This window comes from Pistacia vera, unplaced genomic scaffold, assembly GCF_008641045.1.
Source record: "Pistacia vera cultivar Batoury unplaced genomic scaffold, PisVer_v2 Contig260, whole genome shotgun sequence".
Classification (NCBI taxonomy): Eukaryota; Viridiplantae; Streptophyta; class Magnoliopsida; order Sapindales; family Anacardiaceae; genus Pistacia; species Pistacia vera.
In genome coordinates this window covers 818892-833059 of record NW_022196069.1, presented here as the reverse complement: position 1 = coordinate 833059, position 14168 = coordinate 818892, and positions in this window count along the sequence as shown.

Below are 14168 nucleotides of genomic sequence, written 5' to 3'. Positions count from 1 at the left end.
GTGATCTATATAATGACTTATTAAGCTTTCTAGAGGACCCGTGTAACGAGCTTTGAGCCAACAACTCTCAAGCTAGATAGCTTTAGGGGATTAGGTGTAGAACACCCCTCGGGCTTACTTACTCGGGTCAACTAGGCTACAAATCAAAACTAAATCATCAAGCAACAATAAAGCACTTCCAAAGACAAAGATTAACATTTTCAATACATGCAACATAATAAATGAAAATTTGCTCCATGGGCATGTAAAGTATGTGGGAGACTTGCATAAACATTAAAACACATGACATTCGCACAAAACAGTGTCTAACCACAATTATGGACAAGCCTAGCACATAACAGCAACAATAATTCAATGTTTAAAACCATGTTACAACCAACCATTTTCAAAAACCTCACAAAACCTTTCAACTAGCACCTCAGTTGCTTCTAAAATGGTAATTATGCATGAATTCATGAAAAAATTTAAAAATGGCTCACTTAAGTTCACTTTTTCCACTTTTGGATTTACAAGAGTAAGATTCAACATATTTTCAACAAAAACATAATCATGCCACAAAAATTTAAGCACAATCCATTCAACACACAATCTCCACAAAACAGCATCAACATCATCTCCACAAAAATATCATCAACAACACTCCACAATAACATACATACTCCATAAAAACAAAATCAATCACTCCCCAACTTAAAATGTCATTGTCCTCAATGACTCACAACTACAAACATTCTCCCCAACTTAGCATCAAATGATCTCAAATGGAATAAAATCAATAACCATTAAAATAAGGCAACACATGAGAACATATTACCTAATATCAACATAAAAGTTGGAAAGATAAAACATGAGGGACAATGATGGAGTTGTCACTAGTGGGGTTTGTGGAGTATGCTTAAGCGTAGCCTTCGACTAGGTAATGCGTTCTCAACCACGGCACACATGGAAAATCCTACAACGACAAAAATAACAAAGAAAATAAAGTAATAAAGAAGCATTTAAAAAAAAGGTGGGTTACCTCCCACTAGCGCTAAGTTTTAAGTCTTCAGCCAGACTGAATGCAAACATCAAGTTCAAGGTAGTTGAAACGTTGGCAATGCCTTACATGACCCTCGCCATTTAGTAACAAGTAGGGTATCACGAGGTCCTAGGAAGGCATATTTGAATTTAATACGCCATTTCCATGTGCACAAGTCTTTTAAGAACTTAGCATAGGCAGGTATGTGCTTAATGACATCTAGAAGTGGAATACCAATCAGCCCTTGTCTAAATAGGTCGACCATTTCCTCCATCCTAGTGGTTTTCTTAAAGTTGGATGCATTATTTGACTCTAGGTATTCAGGAAAAGGTTCTATTGGCATGTTAGATGCAGGGGATGGTTCTTTCTCCCCAACTTTCTTGTTTTCATGTCTCAGTACACTTGACTCTATGGTTGGTTCTCTTTCACTCCTCCCTACTTGGTTCCTCTCTAGGCTATCTTTCTCTCCAAACTCAGCATATAATTCCCTTTTAGGCCTAGCTTATTCATGACACCCTATCTGGTGAGGTGCACCATTGGGATTATCTATAACTTGTCTTGGCAAATGGCCTTGCTCTCTCTTATAAACTGCTTAAGCTATTTGACCAATTTAGGTCTCTAGCTTACTAATAGATTGGGAATGGGAATGCAATATTTGATAATGCTGCTCTAAGTCATTGAACCTAGCATTCATGTCATCTTTTTGTTCTTGCATGGTCTGGAGCATTTGAGCCATCATTGATTCTAGTGAATCGGGCTTTAGAGTGGGCTGCTAGACGGGGGGTGGGATCCTAGGTTGGGTGGGTGGTTGGACCGAATACATGTCCCAATAATTGCCCTCTTGATTGGAAGAACTATATGGCATATTATGGGAGACATTCTGAGATTGTTCCTGCTTCCATGCAAAATTAGGATGGTTATTGTTAGAGTAGATGCCCTAGAGCCAATCAATTATTGTGGAATTGACTCTTTGTAATAATGTTCATTAATCAATAATAAAAGGCATTTTATTCTATATCGCGTAAATCATTATTATTATTGCAATATGTATTGATATATGTCCTTAGAATGGTAGAACCGTGACGAGGGTATCAAGTGTTTCAAATCTTGATAGTGAGAACCCTATGAGCACATATGGTGGCCATTCTAGAAACGTCCGTAGCCCTAGTATTATTCTGAAATAAGGGCACAGATAATACGGTAAGGCTATCATAGTGTTGAACGACCCGCATACCTAACAAAATCCACTTGCACTAGAGCCAATCGTTGTGGTATCTAATACACATCTTCTCAGATGATAGTCCACTGCTTCTGTGTCATCGCGTTAGTGAGTGGGTCAGCTACATTCTCTGCTGAAGGTGTTTTCTATACCAAAATTTCTCCAGCTCCGAGAATTCTCTCAAATGTGATATTTACGCTAAATATGTTTTGACTTCTGGTTGCTCTTGGCTCTTTTGCCTGCATAATAACACTAGTATTGTCCACAGTACAATTTTATCGGATAAACCATGTTTAGAACCACACCAAGTTCAGTCATGAACTTGCGCATCCGCAGCGGCTTCCTTTGCTGCTTCTGAAGCAGCAATGTATTCAGCTTCAGTAGTGGAATCGGCAGTAGTTGGCTGTTTAGAACTCTTCCAACTGACTACTCCTCCATTGCATATGAAAATGAACCCGAATGTAGACTTTCTATCATCCATATCTGATTGAAAACCAGAATCAAAGAATCCTTCAATTTTCAACTTTGACTCCAAACTTAGCATTAGATCCTTAGTTGTTCTTAAGTATTTAAGGATCGTCTTAACAGTTGACCAGTGTTTTTCCTCCGGTTCGGACTGATATAGCTTGTACACTCACAACATATGCAATATTAGGCCTAGTACATAGCATAACGTACATGAGACTCCTACGGCTGAAGCATAGGGTATCCCATACATCCCTCACGTTCTTGATCGTCTTTGGACTCATATCTTTTGAAAGATGAATTCTGTGACTGCAAGGCAAAACTCCCTTTTAGAGTCTTGCATGCCGAACCGTTTCAACATCTTTTCTATGTACATCTTCTGGGATAAGCCTATTAATCCTTTCGTTCTATCTCTATAGATCGAATTCCTAGGATGTAGGTCGCTTCTCCTAGTCTTTCATGGAGAAAGTTCCGGATAACCTCAACTTAACTTCAGTCCATCACCCAAGTCATTTCCCATCAATAGTATGTTATCTACATACAGTATGAGAAATATGATTACATGATCTTTTGTCCATTATAAACACAGGGTTCATTCGAATTCTTTATAAAACCAAACGTTTTGATTATTTCATAAAACCAGATGTTTCAGCTTCCTTAAGCTTGTTTTAACCAATAAATGGATTTATGCAGCTTGCACACTTTATTCTTTCATAACTGGATACAAACCTATAGGTTGTTGCATGTAGATATTTTTCTCAATAAATCCATTGAAGAATGCTATTGGACATCCATTTCCATATTTCATAATTATAGTGTGCAGCTATGGCTAGCAATTCTGATTAATTTAAGCATAGCGCTAGTGAGAAAGTTTCCCTATAATCCAATCCTGTTTTTTTAGTATAACCTTTCGCAACCAGTTTGCTTTGTAGGTCTCTACTTTTCATCTTGTGCAATCTTTCTCTTGAAGATCCATTTACATCCAATAGGAACTATTCCTTCTGGAGGATCAACGAGAGTCCATACTTGATTAGCATGCATGGATTCTATCTCAGAATTCATAGCTTCTAGCCATTTTCCGATCGAAATCTAATATCGCTTCTTCATAACTTCTAGGATCATCCACATGGCTGACTTCTCCAATCATGATAGATTCAAAAATCTCTTTATGAAGTAACCCATATCTTTTTGAAGGCCGAGATACTCTAGATGATTTACGAATTGAAACCGTTTCAGAGAGGGACCACCCATTTGAGTATTTTCAGTCTGAGGCTCCCCAGACTCTTACTGAAGCACAATTTTTTCTCCCCGCGCCATTCTCTTCTAAGAACTATTTCTCAAGAAAGTGTGCATTCCTATTGATCGAATTTTGTTGATCAATGGGAAGTAAAAATATATCCCAAACTATTTTTGGGATACCTTATAAACCGACCTTTCTCATATCTAACGTCCAACTTGTCTGTCTTGACAATCTTGACATATGCTGGACAACCCCAAATTCTCATATATTTGAGACTAAAGGTTTACCATACCACATCTCAATGGTGTCATCTCAATAAATTGGATGGTACCCTATTCAAATATGCACAGTGGATTCAAGGGCAAATCCTCATAGTGACATTTGCAAGTCCTAAAACTTGTCATTGACCGTATCATATCCATAAAATACGGTTCCTCCTTTCAAACACCCTGTTATGTTGCGGCGTATACGGAGAGTCAACTGGGAATTTATTCATTCTCCTTTCAAAATCTCAAAATTCTATACTTAAGTATTCACCACCATGATCTGATCGCAGAGTCTTATACTCTTTACAGTCTATTTCTCTACTTCATTCTTAACCTCTTTGAACTTTTTAAAGGATTTAGATTTTTATTTCATTAATACAATACCCGTACCTAGAATAATCGTTGGTAAAGGTAATGAAGTATTGAAAACCTCCTCGACCCATTTCATTAAATGGTCCGCATACATCTGAATGTACAACCTCTAATAATTCTTTGGATCTTTCCCCTTTACCCTTAAGGGCAATTTGGTCATTTTTCCTTGAAGACAGGATTCACAAGTTGGATAGGGTTCTGAACCCAATAGGCTTAAAAGCCCATTTGCTTCTAACCTGATTATCCTTTTATCTCTTATATGACCTAATCGATGATGCCAAAGTAATTTTGGATTAATTTCATTTCAAGATCTCTTATTTGTAATGGTATTAATTATGTCATAATCATTTATACCAAAACATACAAACCATTTGTATTCATTGCTTTGCCAACTAATTCATTTCCAAAATAAATTAGACATTCATTTCCATTAAACTGTATTTTTGTACCCAGATTTACATAAAACAAAATAGAAATGAGTTTTCTAGTTGCTTTGGCAAATAAAAAGTTCTGTAAAATACAAAATATGTCCTGATGGCAATGTCAAATGGCAAGTCCCTACTGCCTCGGCCATAACTTTTGCTCCATTTGCCATTTTCAAAATGACTTCACCTTTAAACAGTGCAAAACTATTCTACAGTGCCTGCAATGAAACATAAATGTGAGATGTAGCAGCTGAATCTATATCTAGGAATGATCATTTGAACTAACATTTAATTCAATTCTATAACATAAGGAACATACCTACTGGAGCTTTCTTCAAGCTCTTCAGATAAAGAGGACAATTCCTCTTCCAATGTCCATCTTTTTATAGGAAACCCTTACCTTTATCATTGACCTTTTCTTTGCCTTCTCAGTCTTAGAAGAATCCTTCTTAAAAGGCCTTTTCCATGGTCCAACTTTTGGGCATTTCTTTTGCTTCCATTGCTTCTTCTTATTGTTACTAAAGAAGCTGCAAAACATCCTCTTGCCCCTTTTCCTTTCTTCCCTGCTTATAGAACTGTTGAATCTCATTCGATAGTTCTGCAGAGTGCGCTCAATCCTATTGAGATTATAATTTGTGATGAAGGGCTTGAAACTTGGTAGAAGGGATTGTAGAATCAAATTCACCTCGAGACTGTGTGGCATCACAATCTCAAGTGTATGCAATTGCCCTATAATATTACTCATTTTCATAACTGATCATCTGGGCAGTCCCTTCCTAAGCCTCTATGTGATAGTGTCGAACACAATTTGTATTGCTTCACCACTGAGTTCTCACCTACAAATCTTGTAAATGGATCATTATCTCACTTGCACTTTCCATCTTTTCATGCTCAACCTGGAGCTCAGCATTCATGATGCTAGCATGCAGGTTCAAGCTCCTAAGTCATCCTCCTGCCACTTATCGAAACTTCATTTTCTTGTGGTGTGGCATTAGAGGCAGAGAAAGTGAATGGGTGCTTCCCAAACATACCTAGCGTTTTCGAAATTGAGAATAATTCTCAAATTCCTTAACCAATTATTAAAATTAGGTCCGATCAGCTTGTTGTCATCGAGAATCCTCAAAAGAAAGTTATTGCTCATTTTCACTAATTAAATATCACAAAATACCGAAAGAGACTGCAAGAAAAATATAAGTTTTATTAGTGTCTTGTAAATTTAAACCCTTTAGTGCTAATCTTATTAGCTCCCACTATTTTATTCAAATCCCATATCCCCTAAATGACGATTTGGAAATTTCGTTGGAATAAATTTCTAGTGGGGAATCAAATTCTTATTAATTTAATTAAACCTCCACATATAGAAATCTTGGTCAATTAAATTTAACAATAGGAAACTATTCCTTTTATATCACTATATAAGGTATGATTAATTTCTTGCCTCTAGTTTTGGATACCTCATATAATAGAATCTTGGTACCCTAGACTATTTAAATCTAACCCTTGCTTTCTTAAAATAGAATTCACATCAACCCTCACATAATAGAAATCTTGGGTATTATGAAAATTTCTATCTAAGAACTAAGACATTAATTCCATGTTGTAAAATTAGCATCCCTCACATATAAGAATTCTTGGATCTCTAATTTTATGTCAAAGAATTAATTGGCCCATTTGGAAGGCTTGGATCTAATATTGTTTGTTAGGGAGATTATTAGGTTTAACCTTTGATTAAAAATTTTTACATTTATCACATACATTAATTCAAATGCATCCATTAATATATAAACATGATGGGATGATCATGGGGGTTTTTGAAAATACACCTAATTAGGTAAACTATTCACCTAATTCTATTACTCCTTGCGGATCTTCATCTAGTGATTGATCGGATCTCCATCTCCATCCAATCATACGATTACATAAACCAATTCAAGACACGCAGGCTCGATAACAAACTAATAATAAAATTAATTATTATTACAAGCCATTGAAACGAATATTACATACCCAAATATCAAATATTTTTGGGAAAAATAATATACCCATGATCATCACCTAATTATATCATCCATCACATTAATATATTAATTCAATCAAGGGCATTAAATAAATATTTATGTAAGTTGCAATATTTATAATAAAGGACTTCATGTATAAATACATAAAAACATTTCATGATTGAACAAAGGGTACATGCATAATTTTACTACCCTTAAACTTATAATATCATTATATTATCCATCACACACACCACACCACTATATCCTAAGGATTTCATCTGCAATAAATGTATAAAATATGCCATGATAAACCAAGGTATATGCATATTTCATCACCTAATATTTATAAAAATATTATATTACCCATCACATTAAAAAATCTCTCACATCACATTCAATCAAATAAATTAAAAATTGCAAACCTATGCATCATGCACCGATTCACCATCCAAAAAGAAAACATGTGATGAGCAAAGAATTAATCAAGCATGCATATCACCTTAATCCATTCTACCTTCATTTAATCAACATTAACCATCATGAAAAAAAAAAAAAAAAAAAAAAAAAAAAAAACTTAAACAAAAATTTAGATCATCATTATTTACTCAAAGTGAATCAACGAACTTGTATTCAAAATACAATCCACTCAAGCATTTATAGACTATTGCATCATAATATACATCTCAACATGCATTCAAAGTACATTATGCATCCATATAATGTTTGGCCAAATTCATCCTTTTCAAAGTCATCAAATTTTGCATCAAACATGCTCACATTACACATGTGTCGAACCGGTCATCACGACCCACAAATTAATCCTAAATACCGAGTTAGTGGTAAGCAGGGTCGAATCCCAGAGAGCAAGACTAACGACCTAATGATATTTGAGTTAACGAAGAGAAATTGGCAAATTGATTAAATAAAAATAAGGAAACTAATTGATTACAGGAAATTAAAACATCAAATAAATTGCTAACTAAAACACAATATTAAAGCGTTGCCGCTACGGTTCGGTTTGACTCAAGACCAACTCTCCAAATTCCTCTCATCACTCTTCAATTTCCTAAACCTACAAGGCTAGGCAAAGCAATAAAAATATCTCCCAGCAATCTAGGTATAATCTATCCCGTCTCCCCGTCGTTTAGTTATAGACCGATTGTGATTGACTAACCGAAAAATGCTAAACCCTAAACACCACTAATTGGTACAATGTTAACAAGTACAACCTATCAGCTTGTATCATCCTTCAACTAATTACACAACAAATGCATTCCTAGTAGAAATGATAGTAAACGCTAATAACTTGATTGTAATTAGTACCGAAGCAATTTAAACTCATAATCAACATTCAACTCTCAAACTGACATTCAATTATGCGAAAAGTTACAATCACAAATGTTCTCATGGACATATCATTCAGCATGTCGAGCATCAGATAATATAAAGCATCGCAAACAAACTGAAACGAAAACAAATATAATCTGAATACAAGAAACTTAACCAAATATCCAACATTCAGGCCATCCAACTAGTTGAGAACCGTCGAGAAGATCCATGAGTGTCGATCTTGATCTCCCTACACCGTAACAGGCAACTAGGAGCTCAGCTGCTCATGTGGTCTCGACAAAGGCTGGAACGTCGGGAACGTAGCTGTCATGGCAAATAGGATGTAATCACAATGAGATGATGCAAAGAAGGAGCGAAAATGACCAACGATAGCCCAAAATACGAACATTTGCACTCCCAGAATAAGTTAGTTTTCCGACGGGTCTTCCACAAATAGTGATAAAAATAGGATCCGAAGGTACCGATGGAAAGCTCAGTGATGGGAGTTCGAATCAGGTCCTAGGGGATGAAAGGTTACCGAAAAGTGAGTGAAATTGCACTGGGAATTTGAAGAGTGATCGGATCAAGGTGATGGATCTCGCCGGAAAAAGGATAGATCGGCATAGAAATGTAGGGAAAGTTAATGGGATGATGGCCAACACAAAAGGAGCTCATCGCATTGGAAATAGTGCAAACTCTGGTGGAAGATGAAGGTCACGGCATGGAAACAGTGGCATGTCGCCGATGTGGGTGAATAATGGTGGAGAGTGACTGGTCGGCGTGAGAAGGCGAAGAGTCACCGGCTTGAAGATGAAAAGTTGCCATCCGACCAAACTCTGGTTATGGGTGAAGGTCCCTTTTGCTGCTGCCATTTTCACGCCTTTCACCTGCATTTATACACATTACGACAAATATCCATTTGGTCCCTGCATATTGAAAAATGATAAATCAACCCCAAGTGTTTATGACAATTGACCCCTTAACGACATAATGAGACAACATCAACCCTAGAAAATAATCATATCCTAATATCAACTTACAGAATCCAAATTTCAATCCAAACATGCCAAATTAGTAACAAAGCTCAAAATATGATTTTTACATAAATTCATAATTTCTCTTAATTGTCTCAATATACACTTTAATTTAATTGCACATAGCTCTTTTTTTAACAAATAGAGTCACTTTCATGACTCTAACACACTCCCTAACTTATTTGTTCGTCCTCGAGTAAAGTCGAAGGACTATTTCAACATTCTCACCAAACCATACACAACCATATTCATCAACACTCAAGGCATTCATCAAAAGGTAAAGTGAAAATTTGAACACAATAAGCAAACAAAACAATCCTAAATAAAGAACCGTCAAGATTTGCCTATCTCCATTCAAGCTTCACAAACACACATTTCATATTCATATCGCAATGTTAAATGTCATGCAAAACTCCCCAACTTATGTACTGCAACATAATGCTCATCTTTATAATCGAAACTCCCACTAATTATGGTAGACTTCTAGCAATGTTCCATAACCCCTAAACCACAATGAAGTGTAAACTTCAATGAACCTATTCTGATTGTACGTACCGTGTAGTCAAATCCCTTCGTTATCTAATCCCGATTAAGAATGGTTCATGGTATGTCAAAACCTTTAACTTAATTTTTAATCGAATTGTCAATCGATACAATAGAACTCATCAACATGAAACTACTTTTCATCTGACATTCATTATACTCTGGCTAGAGATTTCCCTTTTCCAATGTTTATTGACATTCATCTGGGAACTCGAGATTAGACTATTTTGAGTTAACAGATCTCATCTTGACCATCACTTGTCCTTGTACATGGACAACATATGACCAAACCAGCTTATTACACAAGACATGACTAGTCTCGTGCTTATGCACCACATGAACCATATGCATCCTATATTGAATCCAACCGTGATGTCTCAGGTCTAAGGATAAGTGAAACACTAGCACGATTATATGATGCATCATTGACCACATCCATGTGATTCATTGTAATAAGTTATATTCGATAAACAGTTCACTAACTGTTTATCCATGCTAATGCCTTTGTGACATACCTCTTATAATCACCCACACTAATATCATCACATAATATTCAATGAAGACATTCAAAATGCCTACTGTGCAATGTTATTGCCCAATTAACATTACTTGCATAGGAAATTCCTTGATGATTTGATCTTCTGAAGATCCATGTCATCCAGACATTTCACATGCAATATTAAATATAATATAATATAAATGAAGCAGAAAATAAACATGTGAAATAAGAACACTTTCTTTTATTCATAATACATTTACAAGATATAATGTCCTGAAACCGGCAACACGATTGGTTCCTAGAGTTTAGGGTTTATGGTTCCTAGGGCATACATTAACGAAAAATATCACAAGACAAACTTATTTTTTGCACCTTTTTTCTCAATTCGGGAAAATGAAAGCTAGACCTCACCCATTGTAAGGTTTTATGAAACCCTTCATGGGTACTGTTGTGGAATTGCTGAATAATTAAATCAACCAGCTTTGAATCCTTGTCAAGATAGATTTTTTTCCTTGAAAAACAATACTCCATCTTGATAACGCCATGGACCAATTGTTTCTCCTGCTTGAACTAATTGAACCTTTGTGTGTTAGGATTGGTAGTAGTTTCAGTTTTGACAGCTTCCAACCAATTTGGAATGGGTTGTGATAGAGCCATTGTTTCCCCTTCCACGTAGTTCTTATGGTTCCTCGATAAAATGTTAGCCACGATATTTTCTTTGACCATTTTATATTCAACAGAAAAATCAAATCCCATTAGTTTAAATAACCAACATTGTTGAGCAACGATGGTAATTTTTTGAGTCCCTAAATGCTTAAGACTCTGATGTTTAGTTAAAACAATAAATTGCCTACCTAACAAATAAGGATGCCATTTTTGGACTGCTAAGACCAATGCCAGAATTTCTTTTTCATAGGTAGAAAGAAGAAGATTTCTTCCCTGTAAGGCATGGCTGAAAAACATTATAGGGTGTTCTTGTCTTAAGACTGCTCCTACACTGGTTCCAGAGTCATCGCACTGGATAATAAATTTCTTTGAGAAGTCAGGGAGTGCCAGAATCGGAGATTGAGTTATAACTCGCTTGAGCTGCTTAAAGGCATTTTCTGCATAGCAACTCCACTTAAAATTGTCTTTTTTAAGCATTTTTGTAAGTGGAGCAACAATTCTTCCAAAATCCTTGACAAATTTCCTATCATAACCACAAAGGCCTAAAAAACCTCTTAAAGCCTTAGGAGTATTAGGCTTGGGCCAACTAAGCACTGCTTCAGTTTTCTCAGATCCATTGCTACTCCCTAGTTAGAGATCACATGGCCCAAATACTTTACCTCCTTTTGATAGAATTGACATTTTCTTTTTTAAATTCACAAACAACTGATGAGTTTGCAAAACAGAAAGAACAGCTTCCAGATGCTTGAGATGGTCCTCCCAACTTTTACTGTACACAAGAATATCGTCAAAAAACACCAAGACAAATTTTAGAAGAAAGTTTTTGAATACCTCATTCATTAGAGACTGGAAAGTTAAAGGAGCATTTGTTAGCCCAAAGGGCATAACCAAAAACTCATAGTGACCCTAGTGCATTCTGAATGCTGTTTTCTCGATATCTAATGGATGAACTCGAATTTGATGATAGCCCGACTGAAGATCTAGTTTAGAGAAGAATTGTGCCCCATGTAGCTCATCTAAGAGTTCATCAATAACCGGAATTGGGAATTTATCTCTGATTGTGATTTTTTTCAAAGCATGGTAGTCGACACACATTCTCCATGAGCCGTCGTGCTTTTTGAGGAGTATGACAGGAGATGAATAGGGGCTTGTACTTGGCCGTATGACTCCAGAAGTTAACATCTCTGACACAATCTTTTCAATCTCAAACTTTTGGAAATGTGGGTATCTATAGGGTCAAACAGAGACTGGGTTATGTCCCTCTTGTAAGGGAATCCGATGGTCATGCAGCCTGACAGGTGGTAATTCCCTGGGTTCATTGAAGATTGTAGAAAATTGATCAAGGAGTTGCTTTATTTCTGGTAAAAGCACTTTCTCATTTGTTGCCTCAACCCCATGTCCATTGATTTGGAGAAGCATCCCTCACCTTTTTTTTCAGGTTACTTTCTCAATCATGAAATTATCTACAACCTCATCTTTTGGCATTGATGATCCACGCAAAGTAACTTCCTTTCCATCAAGGCTAAACCTCATTACCATCCTTGAAAAGTCCCAAATGACAGGCCCTAGAGCCTGAAGCCATTGTGTTTCCAAGACAATGTCATATCCTTCTAGTGGAAGAACATAAAGGTCCACGTTTAGCGGTACTCCTTGGAGAGTAAGCGAAACCTAAGTGCAGCAACCAGAGCTAGCTAACTTTTTTCCAGAGGCAACCATCACTTCTAATTTCCCTTAGGCTAAAGGTTGAAGACCAATGCGAGAAGCGAAACTTTCATTAATAAAGTTGTGTGAGCTTCCAAAGTCTAGCAATATTAGAACTATCTTTCCCCTTATTCTTTCGTGGATTTGCATGGTGTTGGGGTGCAACATGCTAACCATTGCATGGAGTGATATTGCTGGCATCTTTGGAGAAGTAGGGCTCTCTAGATCTATGTTGACATCTTCACCTTCTGGCTCCATAATGACTTAGATTGCAAAAAAACTTTTGCAACGATGTCTTAGGCCAAACTTCTCATTACAACGAAAACAAAGTCCAAGTCGTCTTCTTTCATTAACCTCATCTAAACTCAACTTCTTAATTGGATTACTAGCAGTGGCAGGAGAAAAAACAAGAGGCTTGAGTGCTGGTGGTACTCCTTTTGTTGGAAGGGAAACTTTCTTTTGTGCAGCTACCTTTGCTTCAAAGAGTCTTGCTAAGCTAATGGCTTCGGACAATGTAGTGGGTCTGTTTGCCATAACTTTGGTGCGGATTGCATCCTTGAGCCCACTTGCAAAACAACTCACTTTTCTCTCTGTAGATAGTGGTCCTGCCTTAGCAAGAAGTCTCTCAAATTGCGCTTGGTATTCTAGGATAGAACCAAGTTGGTGTAACTTAGTCAACTCTCCAAAAAAATCTTGGAACTAACTTGGACCAAAACGTGAATGAAGATGGTGCTTGAATTCATCCCATGTCAAGTTGTCAGTCTCCTATTTGAGAAGTTGGAACCAGAGTTGAACCTCATCTTCTAAGTGGAAGTAAGCCAAAGTCACTCTTTCAGCTAATGGTGTCTCATGGAATTGGAAAAATTGCTCGGCCCTACAAAGCCAACTGGTGGGATCTTCTCAACCATTATAGCGAGGAAAATCGAGCTTGACGAGCTTAGGTGTATAAGTAGCACCGAATGCACGGCTGTGGTTATTATTGTGTGGATTAGAAGAAACTTCTCTATTGTTTGAGGTCTCTCCCCTTGTATGGCTGGAGAATTGGTCAATCTTCGAGTTTACTTGGGACATGAATTCGTTCATCTGGTGAAGCAGAGCTTGTTGTCCATTGGAGAGAGACTGAACTATATTTTCCAAGGTCTCCATGTGTTGATCCATAGCGAGGCTCTGATACCAAGCTAGAATGTATGTGTTTAACTTCCCCTTGGCTTTACCTATGGTGACCTTTGGAGGAAGGCAAAATGTGGGGTGTTGGAGGTTGAAGATAAGAACAGGGAACAAATGTAAAAGAAAAGAAAAGTAGAGCTTATGGAGGAACTCTTGACCTCTGATAGAATAAACTATCTTTTGGATACTAAAATTCTTAATGCCTTTATTCCAGAGAATCAAGT